The following is a 16,605-nucleotide window of genomic DNA, read 5'->3' as shown; positions in this document are numbered from 1 at the left end:
TTCTGATGGAATGATCTTTCCATTCTGATCCTCTGCTGTTCTAGTCTCTGGTCCCTTATTTTTTGTGTGTGTGTGTGTGTGTTCAGATTCATTTTATTTTATTTTATTTTATTTTTTTATTTTATTATTATACTTTAAATTTTAGGGTACATGTGCACAATGTGCAGGTTAGTCACATATGTATACATGTGCCATGCTGGTGTGCTGTACCCATTAACTCGTCATTTAGCATTAGGTATATCTCCTAAAGCTATCCCTCCCCCCTTCCCCCACCCCACAACAGTCTCCAGAGTGTGATGTTCCCCTTCCTGTGCCCATGTGTTCTCACTGTTCAGTTCCCACCTATGAGTGAGAATATGCGGTGTTTGGTTTTCTGTCCTTGCGATAGTTTACTGAAAATGATGATTTCCAATTTCATCCATGTCCCTACAAAGGACATGAACTCATCATTTTTTATGGCTGCATAGTATTCCATGGTGTATATGTGCCACATTTTCTTAATCCAGTCTATCATTGTTGGACATTTGGGTTGGTTCCAAGTCTTTGCTATTGTGAATAGTGCCGCAATAAACATACATGTGCATGTGTCTTTATAGCAGCATGATTTATAGTCCTTTGGGTATATACCCAGTAATGGGATGGCTGGGTCAAATGGTATTTCTAGTTCTAGATCCCTGAGGAATCACCACACCGATTTCCACAATGGTTGAACTAGTTTACAGTCCCACCAACAGTGTAAAAGTGTTCCTATTTCTCCACATCCTCTCCAGCACCTGTTGTTTCCTGACTTTTTAATGATTGCCATTCTAAGTGGTGTGAGATGGTATCTCATTATGGTTTTGATTTGCATTTCTCTGATGGCCAGTGATGGTGAGCATTTTTTCATGTGTTTTTTGGCTGCATAAATGTCTTCTTTTGAGAAGTGTCTGTTCATGTCCTTTGCCCACTTGTTGATGGGGTTGTTTTTTTCTTGTAAATTTGTTTGAGTTCATTGTAGATTCTGGATATTAGCCCTTTGTCAGATGAGTAGGTTGCGAAAATTTTCTCCAATTTTGTGGGTTGCCTGTTCACTCTGATGGTAGTTTCTTTTGCTGTGCAGAAGCTCTTTAGTTTAATTAGATCCCATTTTTCAATTTTGGCTTTGGTTGCCATTGCTTTTGGTGTTTTAGACATGAAGTCCTTGCCCATGCCTATGTCCTGAATGGTAATGCCTAGGTTTTCTTCTAGGGTTTTTATGGTTTTAGGTCTAACGTTTAAGTCTTTAATCCATCTTGAATTAATTTTTGTATAAGGTGTAAGGAAGGGATCCAGTTTCAGCTTTCTACATATCGCTAGCCAGTTTTCCCAGCACCATTTATTAAATAGGGAATCATTTCCCCATTTCTTGTTTTTCTCAGGTTTGTCAAAGATCAGATGGTTGTAGATATGCAGTATTATTTCTGAGGGCTCTGTTCTGTGTCATTGGTCTATATCTCCGTTTTGGTACCAGTACCATGCTGTTTTGGTTACTGTAGCCTTGTAGTACAGTTTGAAGTCAGGTAGCATGATGCCTCCAGCTTTGTTCTTTTGGCTTAGGATTGACTTGGCGATGCGGGCTCTTTTTTGATTCCATATGAACTTTAAAGTAGTTTTTTCCAACTCTGTGAAGAAAGTCATTGGTAGCTTGATGGGGATGGCATTGAATCTATAAATTACCTTGGGCAGTATGGCCATTTTCACGATATTGATTCTTCCTACCCATGAGCGTGGAATGTTCTTCCATTTGTTTGTATCCTCTTTTATTTCATTGAGCAGTGGTTTGTAGTTCTCCTTGAAGAGGTCCTTCACATCCCTTGTAAGTTGGATTCCTAGGTATTTTATTCTCTTTGAAGCAATTGTGAATGGGAGTTCACTCATGATTTGGCTCTCTGTTTGTCTGTTATTGGTGTATAAGAATGCTTGTCATTTTTGTACATTGATTTTGTATCCTGAGACTTTGCTGAAGTTGCTTATCAGCTGAAGGAGATTTTGGGCTGAGACAATGGGGTTTTCTAGATATACAATCATGTCATCTGCAAACAGGGACAATTTGACTTCCTCTTTTCCTAATTGAATACCCTTTATTTCTTTCCCCCGCCTAATTGCCCTGGCCAGAACTTCCAACACTATGTTGAATAGGAGTGGTGAGAGAGGGCATCCCTGTCTTGTGCCAGTTTTCAATGGGAATGCTTCCAGTTTTTGCCCATTCAGTATGATATTGGCTGTGGGTTTGTCATAGATAGCTCTTATTATTTTGAGATACGTCCCATCAATACCTAACTTATTGAGAGTTTTTAGCATGAAGGGTTGTTGAATTTTGTCAAAGGCCTTTTCTGCATCTATTGAGATAATCATGTGGTTTTTGTCTTTGGTTCTGTTTATATGCTGGATTACATTTATTGATTTGCATATATTGAACCAGCCTTGCATCCCAGGGATGAAGCCCACTTGATCATGATGGAAAAGCTTTTTGATGTGCTGCTGGATTCGGTTTGCCAGTATTTTATTGAGGATTTTTGCATCAATGTTCATCAAGGATATTGGTCTAAAATTCTCTTTTTTGGTTGTGTCTCTGCCCAGCTTTGGTATCAGGATGATGCTGGCCTCATAAAATGAGTTAGGGAGGATTCCCTCTTTTTCTATTGATTGGAATAGTTTCAGAAAGAATGGTACCAGTTTCCTCCTTGTACCTCTGGTAGAATTCGGCTGTGAATCCATCTGGTCCTGGACTCTTTTTGGTTGGTAAGCTATTGATTATTGCCACAATTTCAGAGCCTGTTATTGGTCTATTCAGAGATTCAACTTCTTCCTGGTTTAGTCTTGGGAGGGTGTATGTGTCGAGGAATTTGTCCATTTCTTCTAGATTTTCTAGTTTATTTGCGTAGAGGTGTTTGTAGTATTCTCTGATGGTAGTTTGTACTTCTGTGGGATTGGTGGTGATATCCCCTTTATCATTTTTTATTGTGTCTATTTGATTCTTCTCTCTTTTCTTCTTTATTACTCTTGCTAGCGGTCTATCAATTTTATTGATCCTTTCAAAAAACCAGCTCCTGGATTCATTAATTTTTTGAAGGGTTTTTTTGTGTCTCTCTTTCCTTCAGTTCTGCTCTGATTTTAGTTATTTTTTGCCTTCTGCTAGCTTTTGAATATGTGTGCTCTTGCTTTTCTAGTTCTTTTAATTGTGATGTTAGTGTGTCAATTTTGGATCTTTCCTGCTTTCTCTTGTGGGCATTTAGTGCTATAAATTTCCCTCTACACACTGCTTTGAATGCGTCCCAGAGATTCTGGTGTGTTGTGTCTTTGTTCTCTTTGGTTTCAAAGAACATCTTTATTTCTGCCTTCATTTCGTTATGTACCCAGTAGTCATTCAGGAGCAGGTTGCTCAGTTTCCATGTAGTTGAGCGGTTTTGAGTGTGTTTCTTAATCCTGAGTTCTAGTTTGATTGCACTGTGGTCTGAGAGACAGTTTGTTATAATTTCTGTTCTTTTACATTTGCTGAGGAGTGCTTTACTTCCAACTATGTGGTCAATTTTGGAATAGGTGTGGTGTGGTGCTGAAAAAAATGTATATTCTGTTGATTTGGGGTGGAGAGTTCTGTAGATGTCTATTAGGCCCGCTTGGTGCAGAGCTGAGTTCAATTCCTGGGTATCCTTGTTGACTTTCTGTCTCGTTGATCTGTCTAATGTTGATAGTGGGGTGTTAAAGTCTCCCATTATTATTGTGTGGGAGTGTAAGTCTCTTTGTAGGTCACTCAGGACTTGCTTTATGAATCTGGGTGCTCCTGTATTGGGTGCATATATATTTAGGATAGTTAGCTCTTCTTGTTGAATTGATCCTTTTACCATTATGTAATGGCCTTGTCTCTTTTGATCTTTGTTGGTTTAAAGTCTGTTTTATCAGAGACTAGGATTGCAACCCCTGCCTTTTTTTGTTTTCCATTTGCTTGGTAGATCTTCCTCCATCCTTTTATTTTGAGCCTATGTGTGTCTCTGCACGTGAGATGGGTTTCCTGAATACAGCACACTGATGGGTCTTGACTCTTTATCCAATTTGCCAGTCTGTGTCTTTTAATTGGAGCATTTAGTCCATTTACATTTAAAGTTAATATTGTTATGTGTGAATTTGATCCTGTCATTATGATGTTAGCTGGTTATTTTGCTCGTTAGTTGATGCAGTTTCTTCCTAGTCTCCATGGTCTTTACAATTTGGCATGATTTTGCAGTGGCTGGTACTGGTTGTTCCTTTCCATGTTTAGTGCTTCCTTCAGGAGCTCTTTCAGGGCAGGCCTGGTGGTGACAAAATCTCTCAGCATTTGCTTGTCTGTAAAGTATTTTATTTCTCCTTCACTTATGAAGCTTAGTTTGGCTGGATATGAAATTCTGGGTTGAAAATTCTTTTCTTTAAGAATGTTGAATATTGGCCCCCACTCTCTTCTGGCTTGTAGAGTCTCTGCCGAGAGATCCGCTGTTAATCTGATGGGCTTCCCTTTGTGGGTAACCCGACCTTTCTCTCTGGCTGCCCTTAACATTTTTTCCTTCATTTCAACTGTGAAGAATCTGACAATTATGTGTCTTGGAGTTGCTCTTCTCGAGGAGTATCTTTGTGGCGTTCTCTGTATTTCCTGAATTTGAATGTTGGCCTGCCTTGCTAGATTGGGGAAGTTCTCCTGGATAATATCCTGCAGAGTGTTTTCCAACTTGGTTCCATTCTCCCTGTCACTTTCAGGTACACCAATCAGATGTAGATTTGGTCTTTTCACATAGTCCCATATTTCTTGGAGGCTTTGTTCGTTTCGTTTTATTCTTTTTTCTCTAAACTTCCCTTCTCACTTCATTTCATTCATTTCATCTTCCATCACTGATACCCTTTCTTCCAGTTGATCGCATCGGCTCCTGAGGCTTCTGCATTTTTCACGTAGTTCTCGAGCCTTGGCTTTCAGCTCCATCAGCTCCTTTAAGCACTTCTCTGTATTGGTTATTCTAGTTATACATTCGTCTAAATTTTTTTCAAAGTTTTTAACTTCTTTGTCTTTGGTTTGAATTTCCTTCTGTAGCTCGGAGTAGTTTGATCGTCTGAAGCCTTCTTCTCTCAACTCATCAAAGTCATTCTCTGTCCAGCTTTGTGCCATTGCTGGTGAGGAACTGCATTCCTTTGGAGGAGGAGAGGCGCTCTGCTTTTTAGAGTTTCCAGTTTTTCTGCTCTGTTTTTTCCCCATCTTTGTGGCTTTATCTACTTTTGGTCTTTGATGATGGTGATGTACAGATGGGGTTTTGGTGTGGATGTCCTTTCTGTTTGTTAGTTTTCCTTCTAACAGACAGGACCCTCAGCTGCAGGTCTGTTGGAGTTTGCTACAGGTCCACTCCAGACCCTGTTTGCCTGGGTATCAGCAGCGGTGGCTGCAGAACAGCAGATTTTCGTGAAACCGCGAATGCTGCTGTCTGAGCGTTCCTCTGGAAGTTTTGTCTCAGAGGAGTACCCGGCCGTGTGAGGCGTCAGTCCGCCCCTACTAGGGGGTGCCTCCCAGTTAGGCTGCTTGGGGGTCGCGGGTCAGGGACCCACTTGAGGAGGCAGTCTGCCCGTTCACAGATCTCCAGCTGCGTGCTGGGAGAACCACTGCTCTCTTCAAAGCTGTCAGACAGGGACATTTAAGTCTGCAGAGGTTACTGCTATCTTTTTGTTTGTCTGTGCCCTGCCCCCATCTGATCCCTTCTTTCAGCGTGCGTGTGTGTGTGTGTGTGTGTGTGTGTGTTTATGTGTTAGTTTTTATACTTCTGTAAGCAGCAGTATTTATTTATCTTGATTCTCAGTCAGGTCCCCATCCCAAACTAAACATTACTTCTAAAATAATGACAATACACTTAAAAACAACAATAACAACAAAGCAGCTTTTAGCCAGACATTAGAAAATCAAATAATCTTTGTTCTATGGATAACCCACCCTGGCATTACATACCCTCTACAAGCAGGTTCCACCTTCCTTAATAGTTATACTACACTCCAGCCAAACCAGCCTCTACTCATCCCTTAAATATGTTTTGAACTGGTCCAACTCTTTGCCTCTGCTCTTTTCCTCTGTATTATCTACTACAAAAATTCCATTCATCCTTCAATATCAATAGTGATATTTTCCCTCATTACCTGAGTAGAAAGTAATTTCTTTTTCCTTTGAACTCTCATAATGCTACCTCATCCTGATGTTCATATCTGATAATGTCTATCAGACTAATTCTCAAAGGGTAAGCAATTTGTTTTCAACACCTGTATCTAGCCTGTGCAAGGCACTAGATCATTCCCAAAGAGGATTCTAGTGGCCCACACAAACCAGACTTAGGGGAAGCTCATTTGTGCTCAAGTTTCCCTTAGTATAAATGAGTGCTTCAAACTCCAGTAATTCCCATACCACCTTAATCAATTTGATGAGTTGTGTTTAATGTATCTGTTGTGTACAGTTAATGTTTCTTTCAATTAAGTTACTTTTTAACTTCAGTATCCACTTTAGCACTGTCCTATAAAATAGTATGCAAAAACATGGGTTTGTCATGTTATATATTTTCTAATGTATATAAAATACATAACTATTAAAGTTATAGAAATTTTTCCAGGTCATACCTAGATATTCAAAGCATATCACAAGTGGTACATTTTGTGGGAGACTGTTCTTTCCTGTCTTCAGTCAATCCAAAAATATTTGGTGAGTGTCTTTTATTTGCCATACGCTATTTTATTCTTCAGAGTAGTGGTTCTCAACTGGAGGCAATTTTCCCCCGAGGGGGCATTTGGCAATGTCTAGAGATATTTTTGTTTGTCACAACTGGAGAGGGGTGCTGCTGACATCTAGTGGGTTGGGGCCAGGTACTGCTAAACATCCTACAATGCATGGAACAGCCCCCTACAAGAAAGAATTAACCAGTCCAAAATGTCAATAGTGTCAAAGTTAAAAAACCCTGCCTTAGAGAAAAAAATTGGCAAACGAGAGAGAAATTATCTACTTTTTTTTTTTTTGAGTTTACAGTTCAGTAACAATGTTATACATGATACTCTCTTTCAGTATTGTATTAGTCTCTTCTCACATTGCTGATAAAGACATACCTGAGACTGGGAAATTTACAAAAGAGGTTTAATGGACTTATGGTTGCATGTGGCTGGGGAAGCCTCACAATCATGGCAGAAGGCCAGGAGGAGCAAGTCACATCTTACATGATTGGCAGCAGGCAAAAAAAGAAAGCTTGTGCAGGGAAACTCCCCCTTACAGAACCATCAGATCTCATGAGACTTATTCACTATCACAAGAACAGCACGAGAAAGACCTGCCCCCCATGATTCAATTACCTCCCACTGGGTCCCTCCCATAACACGTGGGAATTCAAGATGAGATTTGGGTGGAGACACAGCCAAACCATATCAAGTATATTCAAGTAAGAGTCAACAATCTACAGTTTTCAGGATTTCTTCTCTGTGTGCATTTCTTGTATATGGAAGTCATATTGGCACTGAACAGATGTCCAGTACCACAGCTTTTAAAATTGTAAGTTAAGACTTTATTGATCTTTATATTGTTCATACAGTTTAGAAATGACAACTTAACAATGCAGAAATACAGTGTTCAGTACAGTACTTAGGTAGAGCAAACTAATATCCACATTATTAGGAGCCCAGCATCACTAAAACTGTCAACAACTATATACAGAAGTATGCATCCCCAAATACAGGCTGAAGGTTGCAAAGTGGACACTATGTTTTAGATGGAGATCCAGACTGACTTTATATCAATTTCCTGGGGGCTGCTATCATTTCAGTTCAGAAAATACCAAACAAAATACCACTGTATAATATACAGTTGTTTGAATGTTGATTGAATAATTACTATGTTATAATATACTAGGGAAAATGTTAGGCTCTTTTATATATTACTTATCTTATTAGATGCACTAAAATTTCCTTAATTTGGGACAATAATAGAACCTGTATCATATTTTATCTACCTTTTGGAAAGTATATCTTTTCTGAGAACCATATCAGGTTTGTTTCCTGTTGATTTTTCAGTCTGAATTTTTTTACTATAGTCTTTCTTAACTGTATATATTTAAGGTGTATAACTTGATGTTTTGATATCCTTATCTTTTTTTTTTTTTTTGAGATGGAGTCTCACTTTGTGGCCTGGGCTGGAGTGCAGTAGTGCAATCTCAGCTCACTGCAACCTCCGCCTCCCGGGTTCAAGCGATTCTCCTGCCTCAGCCTCCCGAGTAGCTGGGATTATGTGCACCCATCTCTATGCCCAGCTATTTTTTTTGCATTTTTAGTAGAGACAGGGGTTTCACCATGTTGGCCACACTGGTCTCGACCTCCTGACCTCGTGATTCGCCTGCCTTGGCCGCCCAAAGTGCTGGGATTACAGGAGTGAACCACTGTGCCCAGCCTTGATATACTTATCTTAATAGACACATACAAGCATGACCTTTTAAATGATGACACGTTATACACATTCCAACAAAGAGTTCCAACAACAGGTAAGAGCATGGACTTTGCTATCATACATATGTGGGCTTGAGGCCTTGTCTGCCAATTACCATCTATCTGATCTTGGGAAAGTAATTTAGCCTCTTTAAGACTTAGTTTCTTCAATCATAATGGGGTTATTAATAGTAGCTCTAATTTCACAGGCTTTGAGGGAGGATTAAATAACAGTTTTAATAGTTCTTAATAACAGTAAGCAGGACCTATGAGGATACTAACAAAGATTTGGTATTTTTCCCCTCAAAATGTTTTGGTACAATCTGGTTCTTGAGGTTTATTTTCTAGTTGGTCAATATGGTTCAATACATTAAGTGTAACTATTACTACTTCAGACAGAGAGTGATATAAGGTATATTTTGTGAGCTGAATGTTTTAAGTTAAATATGATTTGGCTTCAGCTGCTTTGATGTTTTAAATTTGGAATGATTTAAATTTGGAACTCTTAGAGAACTGGAGGTTCTCTAAGAGTTCCTTTGCCATTTTTGATGTTCCTTAAATGCACTTGCCCCTCTTTCCCAGGCTTCCTGTGACAATAGACTGGAAACTCCTATTCTTGGTAGTTATTCTTCTTCCAGGAATCCTCTGTGATTCAATTATATCTAGCTCTTTATTAGTTTTGAAACACTGCAGGCTACATTTTAATTTGTAGAGGACTTCTATGTTGACTTTACTTTTTAGCCACATGGCTCTCTCATGGTTAATTAGGCAGGTCAATCACTTCACTGTCCACCACGGTGCTTGGACACAACATGACTATAATATCTGGTTACTCTCCTTAAGGCTTTGCCAATCCCAGCCTCTTGCTCTTCCCCAGACCCCAAGGCCCTTCTAATTTTTAAGGGTAAAAGGATCTAAGGGCCCTGTGGCATACTCTAGAGATCAGGTGCTCCCTGGAGTTCATTCCCTCCTCGTGGTGTCTCTTAAAGTCACAACTCTCTTTGGCTATCTAAGAGCTCTTCTGTAAGTGAAAGTTTCATCCTATTTGGCCTCTGGGAGTTTCACCTCTGCATCTTTCTGCTTCTACATCCTTCAAAGAATAGAAATTCAACTGGTATTTGTTGTATATCTATTATGATAAGGCAATTTCACTTATGTCATCAGTGCTTGCAACAACTCTATGAGATAGGTACAAAAAGACTTCTTGATAAAGGATAAAACTAAATTTCAGAGAAATGCACTTACTCATGTTCGCATAGTAAACAGGAGGATCTTCGGACTGGGTTTTTTAAAACTTATCAACACATTTACATAAAAAATGCCAACATTAAAACTCGATGACTTTTCACAAACACAGTTGTGTAATTGGCACCTAGATCAAGATTCAGAATGCATTCCCAAGATTTTAACCTAGGGTTTCTGACATCAACTCCAGTGTTCGTTTAATCACATATGTAGTCGTTCAAAAAATATTTACTTACTGCTTATTACATTTCAGTCATTTTGCTAAACATTGGGTTGTTAATGGTGAATAAGGCATCTGTGATCCCTGCCCTAATAGAGCTTAGAGTCTATGGGGGAGTCATAATATTTTGTTTAACTATAAATAAAGGACCTTAAGGTAATAGAGTAACTTAAAGAAGTTCAGTTTGATTTCAGCATAACAAGCAAGGGAGAAGGTGGGAGACAAAGACAAATAGTCAAATCATACAAGGCTTTACTGGCTGGAAAACCATTTAGATTTCCTTGTAAATGAAGTGGGAAACCACTAAGCAATACCTCTGTCTTCATAAAATAACCTATTACCTAAGAGCTTGCTTAATTCTTCAATTATTTTAACCTTTAGGTATTTACTATGTGCCATTCACTTCACAAAGCCTGCTGTTTCAAATGTATAAAAACAATAATTGATATAAAAGCTTGAGGTATAGATATATGTAAATTTATATTAATATTATGTGTAATATTAAATATTAATATAAAATTAATATATGATACATTAACATAATTATATAAAATACATTATAAAAGTATATTATTAAATACTTTAAAAAATGAATGTGTCTGATATGTATATTTATACATGCTGCTCTTCGGTGCTATATACACTAGGGAAGAGCATCAAAATGCTGTTAGATATTGCTGAAATTCAGAGATACCTCCTACAATCTCTAGAGCAAAGCTAGGCAAGCTATGCAAATGAACAAAGGATACTTTGTTTCTGTTGTCCAGTCATCCTCAGAGTTGGATACAGTAATATGTAGCAAATTCAGTGGTTGGTTTCTCAATTCAACAGATATGTAAATACTCAAAATATACATTGTGTGTCTACTACATGCCTACGTGCTAGAGAATCCAACAGTAAGCAATACAGACACAAACCCCTGCCCTCACTAAAGGTACAATCTAGAGGGAAGAAATAGTTAACCTGTGTCTGTTTATTTAAACAAGCAAAAGTATAGTGTGTAAAACAGTGATAAATAGTGGTACCTATCAAGGAGAAAAATAAGGCAGGAAAAGATGTTATTTAAATAACTATTGCCTGTGTAAGAGAAGTACTTCTGTGGGTTTATTTATTTTGGGAGGATACTTGTCTTTACTAGTTTTCTTTCTGCTTTTTGTTTTTGTTTTTGTTTTTGTTTTTTGAGACAGAGTCTTGCTCTGTCACCCTGGCTGGGGTGCAGTGGCGTGATCATGGCTCACTGCAGCCTCTGCCTCCCAGGCTCAAGTGATCCTCCCACCTAAGCCTCCTGGTAATTTTTGTATTTTTTTTTGTATAGACAGGGTTTTACCATGTTGCCCAGGCTGGTCTCAAACTCCTGGGCTCAAGTGATCCACCCGCCTGAGCAAAGCTAGGCAAGCTTGAGCCTCCCAAAGTGCTGAGATTACAGGTGTAAGCCACCACACCTGGCACTAGTTTTCTAATGATACACCAGTTGGTGTATATCAGGGGTCAGTTGGCTTTTTCAGTAAAAAGCTAGAGAATAAATATTTTAGGCTGTGAGGGTCATATGGTCTCTGTTGCAACTACCCAACTCTACTATTATAGCATGAAAGCAGCCACAGAAACAAATTTGTGTGTGGCTATATTTTAATAAAAACTTTATTTATGGCCACTGAAATGTGAATTTTATATAGTTTTCATGTATCATAAAATACTCTTCTTTAATTTTTTTAAAGCATTTAAAAATGTAAAACCATTCTCAGTTCATGGACACAAAAAACTGGCAGCCAGCCACTATTTGACAATCCCTGGTGTATACAATGAAATGGCTTACTGAATTTTCACACATCAACAAGTCAAAAAAAAACAAGGAAGCCCAGTGTAAGTATCATTGAAACAGAGATCCAGCACCGTCAATAACAACAGTAAGAGAATTCTCTAACTTTCAAGTGAGAGATACTAATTTTATATGACAGTGGGACTTATATTTCTAGTGCACAATAAAATATTAAAGATAATGGTACAACCATCTAAATAAATTATGCTAACTATAAAAAACACCTCAGTGAATAAAAAAGTCATTGCATACCACATCAAACAATCTAGATGCCCTATAAATCACTTCATAAAGTCAATTGTATTCTCTAACAGAAATAGTTTATTTCATCCACAATGATGTTTGAATTTTCCCTTCCATCCCAATAAATCTATACATTCAGCCTTGACCCACCCCTTCAGTTCTACAATTCTAAATGCCTCAGAGAAATCTACACCTGGATATCTTGCCACCACCTGTAATACTATGAATCTAAAAACAAATATTTTCTCCACCACACATATAAACTCGTTTCTCCTCGAAATTCCATAATATTAATAATACTTTTATTACCTAATTCAACCCAAGTTTTATGGAATGACATTTTAAGATGTTAACTAAAGTTGTTTCTCCCAATAGTAGATTTTTTTTTTTGCTTCTTTCTTTACTGTGTATTTACCATCTGCCCTGCAAGTAGCTAAGCCATTTTGTGTTTATTGCTTCAAATGAAAGACAAGTATGGGTCAGAAAAAGAGAAAAAATAAGTTTTTCTGTCTTTTAAGGTACTCGGGAAAAGCAAGAAGTCTTCTAGCAGATGAAATGATTAAATAAAATAATGACAGCAAAGTTCCTCCTCCAATCCTACCCATCCAAACCCACCTCCCAGGCTAGAAAGTCTCCTCTGGATTGAAGGAAAGAGAGAAATCAGTGGGGCCTAGGTTGGAAGAGTCAGATCTGAAAGGAATCAAACAGATTAAAAATGAAGGAGCATTTTTAGTAACGACCATTTCTTGAATGCTCAGGAGGCCCTTGGGGGTGGGTTCAGCATCTACAGACCATAAGAGCAAGCACATGGTCAGAATCATTCCTGGGGCTATGTGCTGAGGGCTTCCCTTGGGCAGTAGCCACTCCCTTGCTGATGACCTCCCTACCTTAAGGATGCCTATCCATGCCTGAGGCTTTAGCCAGTTGCCATCCAATTTTTATCCATGCCTGAAGCTTTAGCCAGTTCCCATCCAATTTTTATCCATGCCTGAGGCTTTAGCCAGTTGCCATTCAATGTTTCCTTGTAGATAGCCATCCTTGTAACTTCCCTGGAACTTATAAGCCCTGAAGAAGACGATCCTGGACACTCTGTGACAGTAAGAGTAGTGGTGGTGTTTACAGTGATGAGGACAAGCTCTGTATTTGGAATTAGCAGAGTGAGGAAAGGAGTGGCAAGCACTAGGAATCACTAGCCTGATTTCTTATACCATAAATGAGTTTTATGTTTTTGATCTTCATATAAATGAAATCATTAGTGTATGCTTTTAGATCTTTTTGGCTTCTGCTTAGTATCTTGTTTGTGAGATTCATCCATACTGTTGCATGTAATTGTAGTAGATTCATTCTTACCACTGGCTCTGTATATTATACGCACACACACAGGCACGTACATACACACACACCCCTGTTCATTTTTTCATTCTACCAGTGATAGACATTTGGATTGTGCTATGGTCTGAATGTTGGTGTCCCTCCAAAATTCATATGTTGGAAATTAATACCTAATATGACAGTGTTAAGGAGTGGAGCCTTTGGGAAGGGATTAAGTCATGAGGCTCCATTCTCATGAATGGGATTACTATCCTTATAAAAGAGGCTTGAGGGAGCTTCCCATCTCCTTTTGCCATGTGAGGACACAGCAATAAGGTACCATCTTTGAAGCAGAGAGTAAGCTCTCACCAGACACTAAATCTGCCGTCATCTTGATTTTTGACTTCCAGCTTCCAGAACTGTGAGCAATAAATTTTTGTTTTTCAAAAATTACCTAAAGTATTTTGTTATAGCAGCCTGAATCAACTAAGACAGGTTGTTTTCAGTTTAGGGAAAGTAGTAAAACAAACTCCCATTACACAGGTTTAAAACAGTGGCAATATCCATGGCTCAATCTAACATTACCAATCAGTAAGACCTACTCACTTCCTTTGCTCTAACAGCAGATCCTAGTCTATTCTCACCCCTACAAATCCTAGCCACATCTCTTTAAATTGATAATATGTGATATGGTTTGGATCTCTGTCCCTACCCAAATCTCATATTCAACTGTAATTCCCAATGTAGAAGGTGAGGTCTGGTGGGAGGTGACTGGATCATGGGAGCAGTTTCTCATGAATGGTTTAGCACTATCCCCTTAGTACTGTTCTTGTGAGAATGAGTGAGTGAGTTATTGCAAGATCTGGTTGTTTAAAAGTGTGTAGCACCTCTCCCCTCTACCTATTCCTCCTGTTCCAGCCATGTGAAGTGCTGGCTGCCCTTCACCTTCCACCATGATTGTAAGTTTCCTGAGGCTTTCCCGGAAGCCAAGCAGATGCCAGCATTATGCTTCCTATACAGCCTGTGGAACCATGACCCAATTAAACCTTGTTTCTTTATAAATTACCCAGTCTCATGTATTTCTTTATAGCACTGCAAGAATGAATTAATAAAGAAAATTGGTACCAAGGAGTGCAGCACTGCTATAAAGATACCTAAAAATGTGGAAGCGACTTTGGAACTAGGTAACAGGCAGAGGTGGAAGAGTGTGGAGGGATCAGAAGGAGATAGGAAAATGCAGGAAAGTTTGGAACTTCCTAGAGACTGGTTGAATGGTTATAGTGATATGGACAGTGAAGGCCAGGCCGCAGAGGTCTCAGATGGACATGAGGAACTAACTGGAAAATGGAGCAAAGGCCACTATTGTTATGCCCTTGCAAATAATTTGACTGAATTGTACCCCCACCCTAGGGATCTGTGGAACTTTGAACTTGACAATGATGATTTAGGATATCTGGCAGAAGAAATGTCTCAGCAGCAAAGCATTCAAGATGTGGCCTGGCTGCTTTTAACCACCTATTCTAATATGTGTAGGCAAAGAAATAACATAAAACTGGAACATATTTAAAAGGGAAGCAGAGCATAAAAGCTTGGAAAATTTGCAGCCTGGCCATGTGGTAGGAAAGAAAAGTCAATTTTCAGGAGAAGAATTCAAGAAGGCTGCAGAAATTTGCAGAAGTGGAAAGAAACCAAATGCTATTAGCCAAGATGATGGGGAAAAACTCCTCAAAGGCATTTCAGAGATCTTCATGGCAGCCCCTCCTATCACAGGCCTGGAGGTCTAGGAGGGAAGACTTGTTTCATGGGCCAGGCCCAGGGCCCTGCTGCCCTGTGCAGCCTGGGGACACTGCTCCCGACATCGCAGTTGCTCCAGCTTCAGTCGTGGCCCAAAGGGCCCAGGTTCAGTTCAGGCCACTGCTTCAGAAGATGTAAGCCATAAGCCTTGGCAGCTTCCACATGGTGTTACGCCTGTGAGTGCACAGAGAGCAAGAGTTGAGGCTTGAGAGCCTCTGCCTAGATTTCAGAGGATGTATGGAAAAGCTTGGATGTCCAGACAGAAGCCTGCTCCAGTGGCAGAGCCCACATGGGGAACCTCTACTAGGGCAGTAAGGAGGAGAAATTTGGGGTTGGAGCCCCCACACACGTCACCACTGGGGAATTGTCTAGTAGACCTGTGAGAAGAGGGTCACCATCTTCCAGACCCCAGAATGGTAGATCCACTGGCAGCTTGTACCCTCAGCCTGGAAAAGCAGAAGGTGCTCAACATCAGCCCTTGAAAGCAGCCATGGGTGCTGAACCCTGCAAAGCCAGAGGGGTGGAGCTGCCCAAGGCCTTGGGAACCCATGCCTTGTATCACTGGGCCATGGATTTAGGCCATGGAGCCAAAGGAGATTATTTTGGAGGTTGGAGGTTTAAGACTTAATGACTACCTTCCTGGATTTCAGACTTGCATGGAGCCTATAGCCCCTTTCTTTTGACTGATTTCTCCCTTTTGGAAGGGGATTTATTACCCAATGCCTATACCCCCATTGTATTTTGGAAATAAGTTGTTTTTTATTTTACAGGCTCATTGGTGGGAGGGGCTGGCCTTGTTTCAGATAAGACTTTGAACTTTGGACTTTTGAGTTAATGCTGAAATGACTTAAGATTTTGGGGGAGTATTGGGAAGGCATGATTGTATTTTGCAATGTGAGAGGGACATGTGATTTGTGGGGGGCTAGTGCCAGAATGATATGGTTTGGATCTGTGTCCCCACCCAAATCTCACAATCAAGGAGGTGGGTCCTGGTGGGAGGTGATTGGATCATGGGGTCAGTTTCTCATGAACTGTTTAGCACCATCCCTTGGTGCTTTTCTTGTGATAGTGAGTTCTCCCGAGATCTGATTGTTTAAAACTGTGTAGCACCTCCCCTCTCTCTCTCTTCCTCCTGTTCCAGCCATGTGAAGTGCTGGCTCTTCACCTTCTGCCATGATTGTAAGTTCCCTGAGGCCTTCCCAGAAGCTAAGGAGATGTCAGTATCATGCTTCCTGTACAGCCTGTAGAAACGTGAGCCAATTAAACCTCTTTTGTTTATAAATTACCCAGTCTTGGGTATTTCTTTATAGCAATGTGAGAACAGACTAATATAGTATGCTTCATAAAGACAATAAATACCTTAATTCTTAGGATCTTTCCTAGAATATACACTTAGTATGTGCTCAAGGAAAGGTTATTATACATGTGTAATCATTACCATCAAAGTGATCAATAACAGTTTTTAATGTAGAAATGTAATTCATATTTTGACATCTTGGTTGATAAG

At 39.6% G+C, this 16,605-nt stretch overlaps 1 protein-coding gene across 3 annotated transcripts in view; it reads right to left on the bottom strand.

Annotated features, from left to right (window-relative positions):
- The window catches only part of PRRG1 (proline rich and Gla domain 1), a 111,641-nt gene that overhangs the window by 51,117 nt on the left and 43,919 nt on the right, over positions 1-16,605 (bottom strand). The window lies entirely within an intron of this gene.

Source organism: Gorilla gorilla, chromosome X, assembly GCF_029281585.2.
Source record: "Gorilla gorilla gorilla isolate KB3781 chromosome X, NHGRI_mGorGor1-v2.1_pri, whole genome shotgun sequence".
NCBI lineage: Eukaryota > Metazoa > Chordata > Mammalia > Primates > Hominidae > Gorilla > Gorilla gorilla.
This window is presented reverse-complemented; position numbering and strand designations above follow the sequence as displayed.